A 17,267-nucleotide genomic window follows, 5' to 3' on the forward strand; every position below is an offset into this window, starting at 1 on the left:
CAAAATAAATGTGATTTGTTACTTTGGAAACTAGGTGAACGCTTCAAGCAAAGTGCGGTATCTCACCAGGGAGGATCACAGACTGGGCCAGCTATAGAGCGGCGGAAATCAAGCCTATCTGGCCTTAAGCGAAGTAATAATATGAACGATGACGGAGCGCAAAAGTCGTCTGCTACTTACGGCGGTTCGAAAAGATAAATTAGTACAGCAGCTTAAGATACAGAACATAAATCGGATGTTGTGTCCCCTACTTTCCCCCCCCCCCCCCCACCTTTTTCACCGGCGTGCTAGACTCCGGTTCTACCTAGTGCCATATGGCGAGCTCCGCATTCTCTCAGGCACCAATAAAAATTCAGTTTTTTTATCATTGCGACCGCGTTAATAATACCGGCTTGTTATTATGTCCAACGACCAACTTTAGAGATTCTCCCAGAGTTTTTCTCAAGCCATTCCAAGGATTGGTTCAGGTGCGAAGTTTTTTTCCATTACACAGAACAACACCCATTTGATATGAAAGCGTTACCTTTTTCAAAATCATAGTTTGGTAAACTCCTATATACTTATGTACTTGTCTCCCCAAAGAATGATTTAAGAGTGAATTAAACTTTTTTGTATCATTTTAAAATTGCTTGTTGTTCGTCTGATCTGTCGTGGATCTGTTCGTTCCTTCAGTTAGCATCTTACCTGAACCTTGCATGGTTGCTCGCCTTGACGTCAGTAATCCAGTGAACAACTATTTACTGCTTCCTTTTGAACGAAATAATTCTGGACTCCGGCTCATCAATGCTTCTTATGGTGTCAAACTACTGACATGCCAATTGAGGCCACGTCCACTTTATCACCTTTCTCTGAAGACCAAAAACAAACAAGTACCCTTGGAAGGCCACTATATCTAAAGCTCGTTGGATCCTGTCGTATAAATTGCTTAAACTACAAGAGTGCTGAGCATGCATAGAATTTATACAGATATTTTTCTTCCCCTCCAACGTCCAACGAGCTAACTTACCAGGTAGTCCCAGTTGCTTTTTCCGACACAAAATGGGTCAAGCGCCTTCTGTATAGCTCCGGTTGGCAAGGCATGATAGTGATATAAGAAACAAATAATTTATTTTGAAAGTCCTAGCCCTTCTTCCGTAAAGTAATACCTTGGGAAATCAGGCGATCCTCTGACATAGTCCACTTAACGCTTAACTTCCGCGTACCTCGAAACAGTCACCCGAGACCTTATGGCGACGGCGACGTAAAGGGACTCAACGTCGAGGCCGTCAGTTGCCGTTGGCGGTCCTGCCAAAAGTTTACATTACGAAAAGATCTTGGAAACCGTGAGTTTCTTATTCCAGCAATTGTGAACCTTTGAAAGTTTACTGAGTGTCTTGCCGATTTCGTCCTTGCTCATATCTGCCATGCCAAAAGTAAGAGACACTATTCTCATGGCTTATGCCCGTAAGTTGATCGATGATACAGAGTACTTGTTTCTATATAACGTTAAGTTCTCCCAAAAATCTTTTTATTCTATATTGGAGCCACGAACGCTTCAATCTGGACATGATGACAGATAAAGAAAGCAAGAACTTACTGAAGTATTGAACCCTCCAGGCCTGATTGTTTGCTATAACGACGTCAACATGGACACAACTGAGGCATTCTACATATTTCTCAGGCAGTTTGCCTGCCCGAGCAGGTAATTGGAATTGATACCACGATTCGCGATGCCTGAGCCTCAACTTTGAATGATTTCGCATACTGTGATGGATTCCATTTGCACTGACTGGATACGTTTGCTGTTGGATTGGATCAGCCGTGGATAAGTCGCCCACCTTTGTAGACATTCACAGAAATTATCAGCGAGAAAGGAGCGGATGATGTACAACGGCCCTACGAAAGTACATTCAATGAAATTTAAGTCCATTGCTACACCCAACGGCCTTATTGCTACCCTCTATGGCCCGGTGGAGAGTAAAAGGCACAACAGCGTAATGTTGGCTCGATCCAAAGTGTTGAACCAGCTTCAGAAGGAGGCAACTTATGCATTCATGGCGATCCAGCGTATCTTCTCCGACTTCACTTTCACGGAGTTCATTTCACGGCGTTACTAACAGACCTTCCAAAAGCTTGGAACAAGTCAATGAGTGAAGTGAGATTTTTAATTGAATGGATCTTCGGTGATGTCGTAAAGTATTTTAAATTCTTGGACTTCAAGAGGAATTCAAAGTTATGCTCAAGCGCTGTGGGAAAAGTGTATATTTTATGTGCTCTTCTTCATAATTCTCGGGCATGTTTATGTGGTGCAATTACATCTAAGTTTTTCCAGTTCTTTCCCACAACTGTCCATGAGTACTTTCAAAAATTTCAAGCATGGTCCATAATAAATCAATTTTCCGAATAATTTTCAATCAGTCTTCAGTTTACTTTCAAATAAATTAATCTCCTTTAAACGATCATTACCATGTAAAAGCATTTTAAAAGTATTAAACTTTAAAACTATAAACAACTTTTAAAATTACAAGATTATATCAAATGATCGCATAACTCATACAGATTATACAAACTGTTGATATTCTCTTCAGACAGCTGATATTCTCTTCCTGTTGTCTATCACATATACAGAAATACGCAAGGCATCTGAACCAGAAAGTCCAAGTTTCAAATAAATTTGCGGAACAATTTTATTTGTCAGCAAGTTTTTGTAACAAGAACATAAGCACCTGGCTATGCCGCTGCAGCAAAACCATGTTCATACGTTCTAGTTGTCGTAGCTGCTGATGCTGCATTCATGCGGTATTCGGTTATTCCTCGAATCTTTCGTCATGTTTTTTTTCCTAGATTCAACTTGCCCTCTGCCTCTCTTACCTCCTTCTCCATTTGCAGCTGTTGTTTCTTTAATGCCGCCTCCTCCAAGTCTTGGCACCAAGACAAGTCAATGGTTTGAGGCAACTAAAGAAAGCCTTGCCTTTCGAGATATATTTGCACATAATAAAATTCAGCCGTGTAGTTTTTTTTTTTTCCCTTGATGCCGTTGAGTACGCATTTGTGTCTGAGGGTGTCCGTGGAGACCAATCGGTGCACGAGAGTGTCTGTCGCATGTGAATCACATGAACGGCCAAAGGTGAGCCTATCCTACCCAGTTCTCAGGATCTTCGCCCAGGTTTTTGATGAATACTTTCAATTGTTTGTAAAAGGCTTTCTCTGTCCACCCACGGATCTCTTTCCAGTGTCAGCCTACAACAGAGGAGCCATTTTCTGAGAATGGGACTTGTGCAGTTTGTGCAATAGAACCATCTGCATTCAATTTAAGTTGAACCAAATGTATTATGCATTTTTTCCGGTTGAACCATTTGAGCTAGTTTGACCATTTAAACTACTTCAACCAAATAAGATAGATTGTGCAATTTGTGCAGTTTAAATGTTTTTGTAAGTTTGAATATTTAACCAGTTGGACCAATTAAGCTAGATTGTGCAATTTGTGCAGTTGAAGCACTCAAGCTAGTTAGACCATTTGGACTACTTCAACCAAAAAAGATAGGTTGTGCAATTTGTGCAGTTTAACTGCCTACGCTAGTTTGACTATTCACCCAGTCGAGCCTATTAAGCTAGATTGTGCGATAGAACCTTTTAAGCTAGTTATGGAGTTTGTCCAGTTGAACAGTTTAAGCTAGTTTGACCATTTGAACTACTTCAACAAATTCAGGTGGCTTGTGCAATTTTTGAAGTTAAATGTCCTCGCTAGTTTGACTATGTAACCAGTTAAATCATTTGAGACAACTTTAACAGTTTCTGCAGTTGAACTGGTTAAGCTAGTTATGAATTTTATACAGTTTAACTGTTTTCGCTAGTTTGACCATTTAAGTAGTTGGAGTTAAATTAAAGAAATTTCGAAAAGAAGTTCGAAAGAACTGCAGACGTTTACCAAACAGAGAGAGAAAAACGACAGAAAACTCCGTCACTTGCTCAGTAAGAGGTCTCCTGTTAATTCAGGCTCATCTCTGAGAGATAAATGAGTCTTGAACCTTTCCTCCAAGGAGTTATCCGCGCTGGAACGGAGTGGTTTAGAGAAGGGTCTGAAGTTTGCTATTGCTCCTCGCAAAATACCGACTGCCGATATTGTCGCCGCTGTTGAAGAGAGTATCTCTCAACTCAACGACGATCGTAGGTATTTGGTAAGAGCAGAAGTAATTAGCATACTCACACGCGCTAAACCTCCTCCCAAAAACATTCAAAAGGATGTTTTCAATGCGCTTATAGCTCTCAAAAAGGATCCGGACAGGCTCGTAATTGAGAACAAGGGTAATTGTGTTGTGGTTATGGACAAACAGCAATATCACGACAAAGCTTTGTCTCTGCTTAATGACAAGAGTACGTATGCTGTCTTTAACTCTGATCCTACCAATAAAACTCAAAGAAAGTTAAACAAAATGTTGCTTGATTTGAAAAAAGCTGGTATAATTAGTGACTCTACGTACAAAATGTTATACAGTAGTGACGGCTTATGTCCACGTTTTCATGGCTTATCTAAAATTCATAAACCGGGAATTCCTTTGAGACCCATTGTCTCTTTTGTTAATTCTCCGACTTATGCAATTTCTGGTTATCTTGCGAGAATTGTGTCACCTATTGTTGGGAATACTGATTACTCTGTCAAAAATCCCTGCGAATTTGCGGATTTCATAAGAGATAAAACTCTTAACGCTTGTGAAGAATTAGTATCTTTAGACGTTGTTTCGCTCTTCACCAAAATCCCAGTTGATCTTGCCGTCAAGGTTGCGGAGGAATGACTCAGAGAAGATGCTTCCCTGGGACAAAGAACTTCCTTGCCTGTGGAGGATATTAGTCATCTGCTGTCTTTTTGCCTCAAAACCACGCAATTTACATATAACGGCGCCTACTATCAACAAGTTTTTGGTACAGCGATGGGTTCGCCCGTCTCTGCTGTCATTGCTAACATGGTAATGGAAGACGTGGAACAAAAGGCCTTAGCCACTTAATCGGTTAAACCCTTTTTCTGGAAATGATATGTCGATGATATTATTTCTGCGATAGTTGGAAATGAAGCGGAGCGCCTCTTGTCGCATTTGAATTCAGTAGAGCCGTCGATCCCATTCACCCTTGAGCGTGAAAAGGATAGACATTTTCCCTTTCTTGATTTAAATGTGTTCAGGGTAATTTGGAGACAAGTGTTTACTGTAAACCTACCCACACCGACAAATACCTCGCTTTCGATTCTCACTACCCCGTTTGCCATAAAAAGTCTGTAGCCAAAACTTTACTTAGGAGGGCTGACTGTCTACCATCTTCACTCGATTCGAAGGCTGAGGAGAGGAAATATGTTTCCAATGTCCTAAAGGCAAATGGCCATACAAAAACTTTTCCCCGTAACTGCCAAAAATCAGTTACAAATAGTAACGCTCTTGATGCAAGGGAACCAGCGGTTTTGCTTTTATTCCTTATATACAGGGTGTTACGGAACCCATCAAGAGAATTTTGAATAGCCACAACGTTAAAGTTGCTCAAAAACCTTTTCAGACTTTGGGGCATATTTTCGCCAAACCTAAGGATCCTGTCACGAAAGAAAAACGAACCGACGCCATTTATTGTATCCTTGCAATGACTGTGTCAACGAATACATCGGACAGACCAAACGTCAGTTTGGTACACGGTTAAAAGAGCGCCAAAAAGCGGTTTTCCTTTGCAAAAAGGAAAATTCAGCTTTATCGGAGCATACATGCCTAACTAACCATACAATTGGGTGGAATAATTCTAAAATTATCACCACTAATCTGCGTTACCACCAGCGCCTTTGTTTGGAGGCTTGGCATATTAACTCCGCTCACGCTCCTTAAAATCGTGACGGTGACGGTTTGCTACCTGACGCCTATTTAGACCTCGTCCGAAAAAAAAGGCCGCTGATTAGTGATCATATAATAGGACCTCTTGTTGCAGCGTTTAGATCACCCCTGATGAAGGCACTAGACAGGAGTGTCGAAACGTTGGGTCTATGAATTGTAACTTTTTCGGTTACATTCATTAAATCTGCAAACCAGAGTAGAATCAAACTATGTCCAGTTGGAACAAATAGGCTAGATTGTGCAGTTTGTGCAGTAGATCCTATTAAGCCAGTTATGCATTTTGTCCAGTTGAAGCACTTAAGGTAGTCAGACCATTTCAGATAGATTGTGCAATTTTTGAAGTTAAACTATCCTCGCCAGTTTGACTATGTAACCAGTTGAATCATTTGAGGTGACTTAAGCAGTTTCCGCAGTTGAACTGATTCAGCTAGTTATGAATTTTGGCTGGTTAAACCATTTCAGCTAGTTACGCATTTTGTCATTTTCGCTAGTTTGACCATTTTCAACCACTTCAGCCAAATAAGATACATTGTGCAATTTGTGCAGTTCACTTCGAATGTCAGACAATTCGTCCCGGACAATTAGCCCCCAATTTCAATACAATTCACCCCCAATGTGAAAACACCCAAACTATTGTAGAAAATAAAGCTTTTGTCACAAGGCAATCATTTCTTGAAAGAAAAAGAAAACTCGACTACTCGAGTCAACCGAAACCAAAATAATTTAATGATCGTCAATCGCGTGAGCGTAAGATGGTGATACGTGTTCAGTTCTTCGGTTTTAGACGCGCGAGAACGCGTTCGCTCTTATTATACTTATAAATTCGACCGTAGATAGCTTTGTTTCATGTACGATGGGCACGAATGATTCGGTTGACTGACTCGGTGTTTTCACATTAGGGGTGAATTGTCTAAAAATTGGGGGCGAATTGTCTGAGGGGCGAATTGTTCCGATACCGTTTACCTCTTTCCGCTGGTTTGACTATTTTAACTAGTTATACCGATTAAGCAAGATCGTGCAGTTGGTGCAGTTGAACCATTTAAGCTAGTTATGCATTTCCTCCGGTTGAACCATTTGAGCTAGTTTGACCATTTGAACTGAGGAGGGCATTGGGGCCCATTAGAAACCTTAAAACCGTAGAAAAAATCATCCAAAACCGAAAAAAAAACTCGATCAAAACTGAAAACGGCATGCAAAACTGTCAAAATCGATACACTTTCACATCCCAGTTATTAAAACCCTGATCGTTTCGATACAGTGATGACAAGTGTAGCGTACAGAGTAAACTACACTAATTTCATGACAGGATCCATGAATACCATGCACTTGGCATTCGTATCTTCTAGTATCTGCTTAAATTAACAGCTACGCTCTCGAGGACGAGAAAAGCCCTCCATAGGATTGCAATTTTGCAGTCGCAAAAAGCTATAGCTCTGGAAAGTTTCATCAAAAATCCCTGATCTAACATTTCCATTCGCGAACTAAGACCTGAAAGTTTGGAGATTCCATTGGAATGTTGAATCAATCAGTCACGTATGGCCTGTAACTTGGTCACCAACTTCGAGGTGGCGTTGATAAAGAAACTTTGGAAATGATCCGTGCTTAGCCGTGCCCTTCGTGCAGGCGCGTAGCCGTACCCTCCCTTCTTCCCCCCCCCCCCTACCTCAGGGGAGGGGGAGGGTACGGCTACACGTAGGCTACCTAGGGATCCCTGCGATATTTCAATTGGTTTGTCACTCATTCCTCTCGATAAAATTTGCGTTTAGCGGCTATTCGAGATTAGTGGAGGCGCGTAGTTGCCGCTCAGATCGAAGAGAAACCGGAACCCAAATAGGTCTAATTGGAAAAACCGAAAACTGCATCGGATATCAAAGCCGAAAACCAGTTAGTATTTTTTTGCGAAAACCGAAAACCAAATGCTAAAAAACGGAAAATCCGCAAACCGCAATGACCACCAAACCGAAAAAACGAAGTTTTTTGGCACAAAAACCGAAAAACCGATCTAAAACGTAGCCAAAGCTGCAAAACCGAAAATCCTAAATCCCCCCTTTGAACTACTTTAGCCAATTAAGAAAGAATGTGAAATTTGTGCAATTTAACTGTTTTCGTTAGTTTGACTATTTTAGGTATTTGAATCTAGATTGTGCAGCTTGTGCAGTTAAACCATTTAAGCTAATTGTACATTTTTTCAAGTTAAACCATTTAGCTAGTTTGACCATTTGAACTACTTTAAACAACTACGATATATTTTTCAATTGTTTTCAGTTTAACGGTCTTCGCTAGTTTGATTGTTTAACCAGTTGAGCCAATTGCGCTGAACTGTAAACTCTTTTTATTACATGAACAACGATTCACTGAAATCAAATGCATAAATCCGCTGAATAAAGCAAAATAACCGAGTCACAAAGGATAAGAAAGCTAAACAAAAACGATGGAATAGTACAAGTTATTTGTGTCTTGTCCCGCTACTAACAAATGAAATCTTGTTCGACAATCTTAGCAGAAACTAAAACTTAAACTCAAAACAGACCATGTGCTCTCGAAAAATTGATATCTTACCGTGACTGCAAAATAACCAGCGGTACACTGAAATATCTACTTGACTGTCTGAATTCGAATCAGGTCGCAGAAATGACATAACTACTTTCTAGGCAGAACCAATTCTGCTGGATCGTGCAGTTTGTGCAGGTTATGCAGTTGAACAATTTAAGCTAGTTTGATCATTTGTACTACTTCAACCAATTAGTTATTCAACCAGTTAAGTTAGTTTGGTTATTTTAACTACTTTAACCAATTATGGTAGATTGTGGTGTTTGTGAGATTGAACCCTATAAGATGCTTATGCATTTTTTTCAGTTTAACCATTTAAGCTGGTTTGAGCATTTTAACTATTTCAACCAGTTAGGCTGGATTGTGCAATTTGTCAGTTTAACTGTTTTCGCTAGTTTGACTATTTAACCAGGTAAACCAATTGAGCTAGTTTAACTGTTTTAACTACCTGAACCAATTCAGCTAGATTGTGCAGTTTGTGCAGTTGAACAATTGAAGCTAGTTTGATCACTTGAACTACTTTAACTAACTAAGATAGGTTGTGCAATTTGTACAGTTCAACTGTTTCGCTAGTTCGACTATTTAGTTGAACCAATGAACCATTTCGGAGGCTTGTTGCGTGGATGTGATTAAATTTGGCTGCTTACCTGCTGTAAACTGTCCAGCTTTATAGACTTTGAGTTTTCTACCTGTTGAGATTTACCTGCGTCCCTATACAGTCAGGCGAAGTCTACTGTACGCCGAGCTGATGGACAGCGGTCTGCAATTTAAAGATAGGTGAACATGTCAATTGCGTGGAGTTTTGTGCCAATTAAATGACTGTAAGGTTAGTTGTATTGCTTCTTAGAGCTGGTGGGTACGTACGGTGAATCAAAAGTTCTCACAGGTTGTGCCCAAAGAGTTCATGCCATGATGCATCTGTTCTTCACAGTTACTATCCAGTGCACAATCATTTGCAAAATTTAGATCACGGATGGTGGTAAGACTGACCTCAAGTGTTTCCTTAAGTCGTCTACGATTGTGAAGCATGTGATCAGTTCTATAACGAGTTTCTACGCCTGCATCACCTTGTGAGAATGCACCTGGGAGCATTGTAGAGAGCATCATTGAGAAGAAGGTTGGACGAGAACACATACGTGTTTCAAGCCATTGTTGACCGGGAAATATTTCCACACCTCACTATTTTACAAGTTCCATCATTTCATTAAGAAACTTTCCAATCATGGAGATGATAATAGAGGTGCATCTAGCTTTGAGATGATTTTCTATAGATCATCACGACTGACCGTGTCTAACGCCTTGGTCAGGTCAACAAAGGTGGTACAGAGGTCCTAGTGTTACTCCTGGATTTTCTCATAAAGTGACGAGCTGTAAATATCACATGTGCTGTTCCGCTGCTGCTCGTTCGAAAGCTGCACGGACTCTCGGGCAGGAGACCTTGTTGCAAATGTTTGATGAGTCGATTAGGCATGACTCTAGCAAGGAATTTGCCTAAAACTGACGGCAGTAACGGTGTTTCCTTGTGGTTATCGCAGGACTGCCTGTTTCCTCGCTCTTACAATTGGACAATGATAGCCTTATTGAAGTCTTGACATCTTTACTCCAAAAGGATGAGAACATTTCACACAGATTTTGGGTGACTATTTTATTACCTGCCTTTCATATTTACGCAGGAATGGCGTCTGCGCCTGGAGCCAGGTGTCTTGCATTTTTCTGAGATGCTCTTGAGTTTACTATTGCAGGCAATAAAGACTTTCATTTCGATACTGATGTTGCGCTGACTTGATAGGCAAGAAAGTGCTTACGTTTCTGCTCTAGGAGTTCGTTTATTTCCACACATTGTCATCAAACCAATCCTGATTTTCCTAAGAGACCGAGCCTAGCTGTTGCAGTGATGCAGTATAGAAAAATCCACTCCTCTTTAAGACTTGTTTCAAGGAAATGGAGATCAGGAAGCTTATCCATGAGGTCACTGATGACTTAAGTTCATTCATTTTCCCGAATAAGAGATTCCAGTTCACATGGAGGAATATTAATTTCATAATCATCTCAACTATATCTCTGTGGCTTAACGGATGATTCCTTTTTGGTGTTTTAATCTTCTGTAGTGTCACAGTAAGAACTGCAATAACTTAGGTGGCTTCGCCTCCTATAGGAGATGCGAATTTTTCACACCTTGTGCGAATGTTTTAAAGGTGTTTCTGAGAAATTGCACCACAATATCTCACATTTTATGCCAAATTTTGTGATTATTTTGAAAAACAGTGCTGAGATGGTCGGGATTTTTGAAGAAAAAGATATTTTAGATTTTTAGAGTTAAAAGAGATTTATAGACATTTTTTTGAAGAATTTCTTGATAGATTTTGGGAATTATGTATCTTGGCCTATTTTGAGATATTAATAAAGTTGTGTTCAATATGTGACATGATTTCAATTTGAGAGTTCTCTTACTTAATCTTGTGCACCGTGACTTATAGATGAGAACTAGATCCTTGTAACAAGGATTCCCATCCTTCCCATCCTTCACATCCTTTCCTTCCTCCCCGCGAGCCAGTATTGATAAACATTTTTTTTCGAGCTTTCTCTAACTAATTATTTAGCGGTCCTAGATTTTATTTGAATGTAAGAGTTCTTGCTGTTAGGTATCTAAGTGAATATTCTGTGAGGTTTATTGAAAGCAATACTGAGAACTCCTGGAAAGGGTATTTTATCTAACAGGTATGTCACAGCAAGGTGCATGGCGTGATAATCTCACCAATCAAGCGATTGCAGACAGACGAATGATAGAACCAATATGACAGAATCCAATCACTGAACTACTGCATGATGCCACAGATGTTGGAATTTTTCAGTTCGCTCAAATAGATGAAACATAGCATTAATTTGCACTTAGCTCGATCATTAACCATTTACACCCTTAGGTTGGTACTCATATTCTCCACACCGATCTCTCTACATTTCCTGTGGTGAGGACAAGGAGAATTTGTTTAACAATGATGAGCTTTTCAAATTGGTTATTATTTTCATTTTTCTCATTACCTATACATTCAATTCAAGGTTGATACTGAAATGAGAAATTAGAAGCCAGTCACCCTTTAGAGTTAATGGGTAAATAACTCAGAATTGGACGTGAATGAAATCGCTCTTTTAAAAGAGAAAGAAGGGAAAAGAAAGCGTTTTTTATGACGGAATACAGGAAAAAAGAAAACTGCTGCAAACAAATGGAGATTTAATCATTATGATTACCCCTAGCTTAGTGCATGGTGAGCCAACATGGATATTCAATTTGTCCTTGATGTTTAAGCTAGCCTTGTGTTATGTATATTTGCTCTTGCACCTCAAAGGCACAAAAAGCATCGATGAGATTTAGCGAGCTGCTTGTGATGAAGCCACAAAATAAAATGATAGTTTTAAGCAATTATTCGGACGTATAGGTAATAAATTGCTAAACAATGTTGAGATAAGCGCATACTCCATTGACTCTGCATGCACACTTTTACTACCCACACCAGGTCTACATGTTGAGGTCCTTACGATTCAGAGCCCACGTATGCGTCCTAGAGTTTCAAAAAGTCTGATTACAGATTACTTGAGACTCGGAGGGTAACGGAAAGGCTCTGGATGTGCTATAAGAGCCCTGACCCTGCCATCGCTGAGCATTTTAAGGTCGATTATTGTCGAACGCGGATGAAATTTTTGGGGTATATTTTTTGTGTTTAACAATTGGTGCCGCTTTACTAATAGCCTTTTGTAACAGGGACGTTAAAGAGCCCTGTGACCTGCATCAGTTCTCTTTTTTTTCTTTTTTTCTTTTTTTCTTCCTTTTTTCTCAAACACTTTTTTGGAGCAAAACGGACATATCGTTAAAGATTCCAAACATGATAGGAAAATTAAAGAGAAAATGTTCCCAATAAGGCAAGTGCGAACGGTACCCTAAAACAAAGCACCACCCTAATGGTTACCTCGGCTGAAAACAGCCTACCATTCTCAAATAATGTTGCGCGCGTTGATTCTGTTATTTTTTAACATAGAGAGCAAATTACTTAAGGTTGATTGGTTCAGATAGAGGGAATTTTCCCTTTATTTTGGTAATTGCCCTAGGGAAAATAACCCAAATTTGAAATATCTTCTGTTTTGATTGGCACCTGAGCAGGCAAGATGGGCTCGGGACTGCCCGCTGTGATTCCGCGCAAAAACAGTTGGCCTCCTTTCCCGTCTCTCGAAATAAACAAGTCTTGATTCGTAATAAAGCGGCGATGTTTTTGCTCTATAATAAATCCGATATTGACCAAGCTTTTTCGGTCGAGGTGGCTGGATATTAGTGTCGTTCTCTTTTTTCCGTTTTTATGGAAATAAAACACAAAAAAGAACTGACCCAATATCTAGCCATCTTGACCTCACGCTTGGTCAATGACGCTTATGAAAAATTGCGTTACTTCCGATTCTTTCCAAATTTGGAGTATAAGATGTTGAAAATTAAAGCCAATTTGGTAGTTAATTATGCACTACACAACTAATATTTCAAGTTCAATCGGCGTCGATGTGAGTCGATCTTATTTTATCCCCGTTGATGATGATTTAGAGGTTAAATTTATCATCGGAAACTCCGTAGATGGAATAGACAGTGGTGAAGGACGCAGAATAGATCGGGGGCTAGAAATCGAGATCGAGAAATCGAGAGCCATCGAACATATAGTTTTGAAAAGCATAGTCGTTCACCTCCAGTAGCCTATTCCGCATTCGCGTGCAGTTCCTGAGTTTTGATCAAAAATTTGTAACAAGTATCTGAGACCAAAGAGCCCCATAATTTACGCCAATGGATGTGATTCAACTATGCGATTCAAACCATGTGACGCGTAATACGATTGGTTGTTTTGTTGCCATAGAGAAATGCATATTTTGATTGTAAGCGATTACTAGTTAGTTTGTACGTGTGTTTTGTTTTAGTCAACTTCAATTTAGGAGCGGAACAAACCATTGTCACATTGGTATTCTTAGCGAAGGAGAAGATGCTATAATTGAGGAGGTGAGTGAAACGTTTTCATCGGGTATAAATTCAGAATAACAAGTACAATCTTTTAATGCTTATCCTCAAAAATAACTCAGAATTTTTAAGCCCTGTTCAAACGGTCACGATAGTTGATGATAGTTGAAATAATCATTTGCCGTCATGTTTGCGTTCAAACATCTCATGATAGTTAACAATTGTTCACCGAAGTGGAGGTAAATATCAGGTAATTTAGTGTCAACAACTGAGTTGAAAACGTAAATTGGCCACCGTAAAGAGTTAAAAAGCCGACGTTTCGAGCGTTATCCCATCGTCAGAGCGATTGACGAAGGACTAACGCTCGAAACGTCAGCTTTTTTTTACTCTTTACGGTCGCCAATTACGTTTTCAACTCAGTTGTTATCTCTAAATTACCTGCTATACTCTCCCACCGACGCAGCACCACGGTATCTTTAGAAACTTACCCTCTGTATTCATGGGGGTAAATATCCATCATTTTCATCGACACTGAGGTGATTAATTTGTTTCAGTATATATAGTATATCACACAATTACCATAAACTTAGTTTATTTCTTTCAATGTACCAAAAATGGTGGGAATTCAATTCTTGTTGTTCAATTTTTCTCATCATCTGTTCGGAGGTGAATGGTACTTGCCATTCAACTAGCCAACTGAACAACTGAACTAGCCAATCAGCACATGAAAAAAAAACCATTCACTGAATGTGTGTTATATACTAATTGATTATAGCTGTTGAAATCATACAATGGGATTTTACTGCTGGCTGATACCTAGTATCTTAGTGTGTGAAATTGTAAGCAAAATATCAGCCAAGAAGAGTGCTTATCGCCACAGTTTTAGAGAACATTAATGTAGAACGACTCTTCTAAAGAGTTGCTTGATCACCACAAATGAAGCAGGAAGGAATGGATATGAAGTCAAGAAGTTGCAAGCAGAAGACAGAAGCCTTTAACCCTTTAATTCCCAGATCAAATTTGTCATTCTCCTCACTGTCAACCATACAATTCTTATAATGTTAGTTCAGATAATTTAGTATTGGATCAACAAATTATTCCCTAATTTATATTTTTCGCTATTCTCATCACTTATCTGGTTGATATTGCATTGATATTGTAAGGATAAATTCTCTCTTGGTCACTCATGGGAGTTAAAGGGTTAAGGAGAGTTGAAAATGAACTTTGAGACAACCTATAAAATTTTGACAACTATTTTACCCCTCTTATGATTTTCCATTTCAGTTTGAGCCTATTTTTGGCAAGACCACAGAATGAAAAACTAGTTAATTATAGTTGAGTTCAAATGTGCACCATAGTTAGGTACTATCATTGTCTATCTGTACCATTTCTATAGGGCTTTACAGTAAATCAGTGTATATGTGTTGAACTTGATATATTGACTTCATTTGAAATACATTTTTGTTTCAATGTGTTGGTGTTGACCCCCAAATTTCTTCTGCTTCTGCTGCCCCCAGTTCTGTTTTGCCAGCAGTTAGTAGTCTCATATTTTCAAAGAGCATCAGGTTTATTTTTCTGATGAGAGTGCTATATTCAGGCCTGAACTTATACTTCAGTTCATTGCCCCAGGGACATTGTGAGACAGTTTTGTGAATTCCCTGAGAATGATTTATCATCTGTGAATAGCCCACTGCTCCTCATATTTCCTAACCAAACCCAAAGTGAGTTTAGGAGTATTTCAGCTTTCTCTGGGAACAACATATGCTTTGCGGTGTATCATAAAATGAAAAGGGGATATTTAAAAGTTTGGTTTTGCCATAGTGTCTGGAAGTGCATGCTAGAAATGATGGAAAGTGCTTTGCATTGTGTCATACCGAAGAGTGTCATGAGCTTATTGTTTTGCTAACCATATTTCCCATTGCTTGATTTTAATCACTGTCAATGGTTTTAGATGTTTTGTTACTCAAAGGAAATACCAAAGAAGAGATAAAAAAACAAAATAATAGAAGATGCAAAAAAATAAAAAAAAAAGAAGTGAAGAATGTCATAAAAGCCACTTTGCAGCATTCATTTTAACTTTGTCAGTCATGAGGTATGATAGTTGTGTGTTTGATGTAGTTTTGCCAAAGAGACCTCCTATTGATTAGCAAGGATAGTGGAGGGCATATTTATTTACTTAGTAACACTTCAAACCTGCCCCCATGCTGACACACCCCCATTTTTTCCAAAAATATTTCTTCCCAGTAAGAGTTTGACTTACATTGGAAAACATGAAAATTTTGTGAAAAGATTTAGAATTTACTTTTCTCCTTTCAAATTTTCAGGAATGTGGTGACATCGGGAGGATCAATTTTGTATGACTTCATAATAATTATTCATAATAATACTGACATTTTGATGAAAAATCTTTTTTGCCTTAAATATGATAACAAATTTATGCTAATTTTTCTGAAATTCTTATTTTAATACACTTTAACGTAAGATAATGTAGGGCCTTATTGCTATAAATACATGTTGAGGTAAAAAAATGAAAACAACAGTGTGGTCAATTTCATGCATTTTTGGGGGCCATAGATGAGTTAAAGTTTGCAAGATCAGTACTAATATATATGACCTAAATGTAATGAGTGAGCCATTGTTTTATATATGTTAGTGCATCTAGTTCAATCTGTTTGCTAAGGACTGTGAAAGGTGTTCACTGTAGTTTAGGGTAAACTTTTGGAGTCAAGGGAAAGATCATTTTCCTTGATGAAAATTGAATTAGTTGGTAGTGACAAAACTTATCAGTGATCGGTACAGCATTCTGTGCCACACAGCTTTGGTCCTATAACATCTACTTTGTCAGTTTTTCTAAGTTATTGCATAATCTGGTGACTGACATAATATGATATGTCTCTGTGTAGAACAGCCCACACATTACTCAAAGTGCTGTGAATAGACAGACATCTTCTGATTGGACACGGCACTACGGGATGTACTGAAAGAATGATACATAAGGGAACTTATGAAGAAACCATAAGCAACATTTAGAGGTGCTCAACAAAAGCCATAGAGTTACATATATTGTTAAGTTCTCTCAAAAAGGCAGTAGATTAAAGCTGTTGTAGAGGATTCCATGCACAATCCCAAAATCCCTTGGGAAGATAACTCTTCTACCAAAAGGGAACTAGTTAGTAATAATAATGATAATAATAATGAGACTTTGATGATGTTCTTTTGGGTCTGAGAGTCTGTGGCACCTCAATTAAAAACACCTGATCAAAGAAAATGGGTGGGGGGGCTTGTGTTCTTTAGAGGGTACTTCTTTGAAATCAGACCTTCATAATGAGGGACTCCCGAGAGAGTCCCTTTACTTTGGTTCGGAGAACCACACAACACCGTAATTTCTCTCAACAGGGGGCGGGGGAAACAACAAGACCTGGAAAAAATTTTTTTAGCCATAACGCCCCTTAGGCGGTGCTCTAAAAAAGTCATAAAGAGTCCCTACATTAAGAATTAATGTAAAGAATACAGTTTTTAACAAAGTACACTCTGCAATTCTTAGTATCACTCAGGCACTGTGTGATTCTGCCACACACAGTGTGTTGTACTTTATGCAAGAATTTGAGGGTGTAAACCATTAAAAGGATTAGTTTTTCGGTTAATCTAAGTAATTTAATGGTTTTCTTGGGCACTTCTTCATGTGCCTCAGGACACAAAAAAAAACTTTTTCCAGGTTCTGTGTTTACCTTCTTGTGAGGACTCACGATGGGTGTTATACAAACCGACTTATGAGGACCATTCAAAAGTCCTCACTATGATGGTCTTGCGACTTATTACACGTATTATGAGGGACTTTGTGTGGGGACTGAAAATGTCCCACACAATGTGAACAGACCCCACTTTGCTGG

The sequence above is a fragment of the Pocillopora verrucosa genome, chromosome 3 (genome assembly GCF_036669915.1).
Source record: "Pocillopora verrucosa isolate sample1 chromosome 3, ASM3666991v2, whole genome shotgun sequence".
NCBI lineage: Eukaryota > Metazoa > Cnidaria > Anthozoa > Scleractinia > Pocilloporidae > Pocillopora > Pocillopora verrucosa.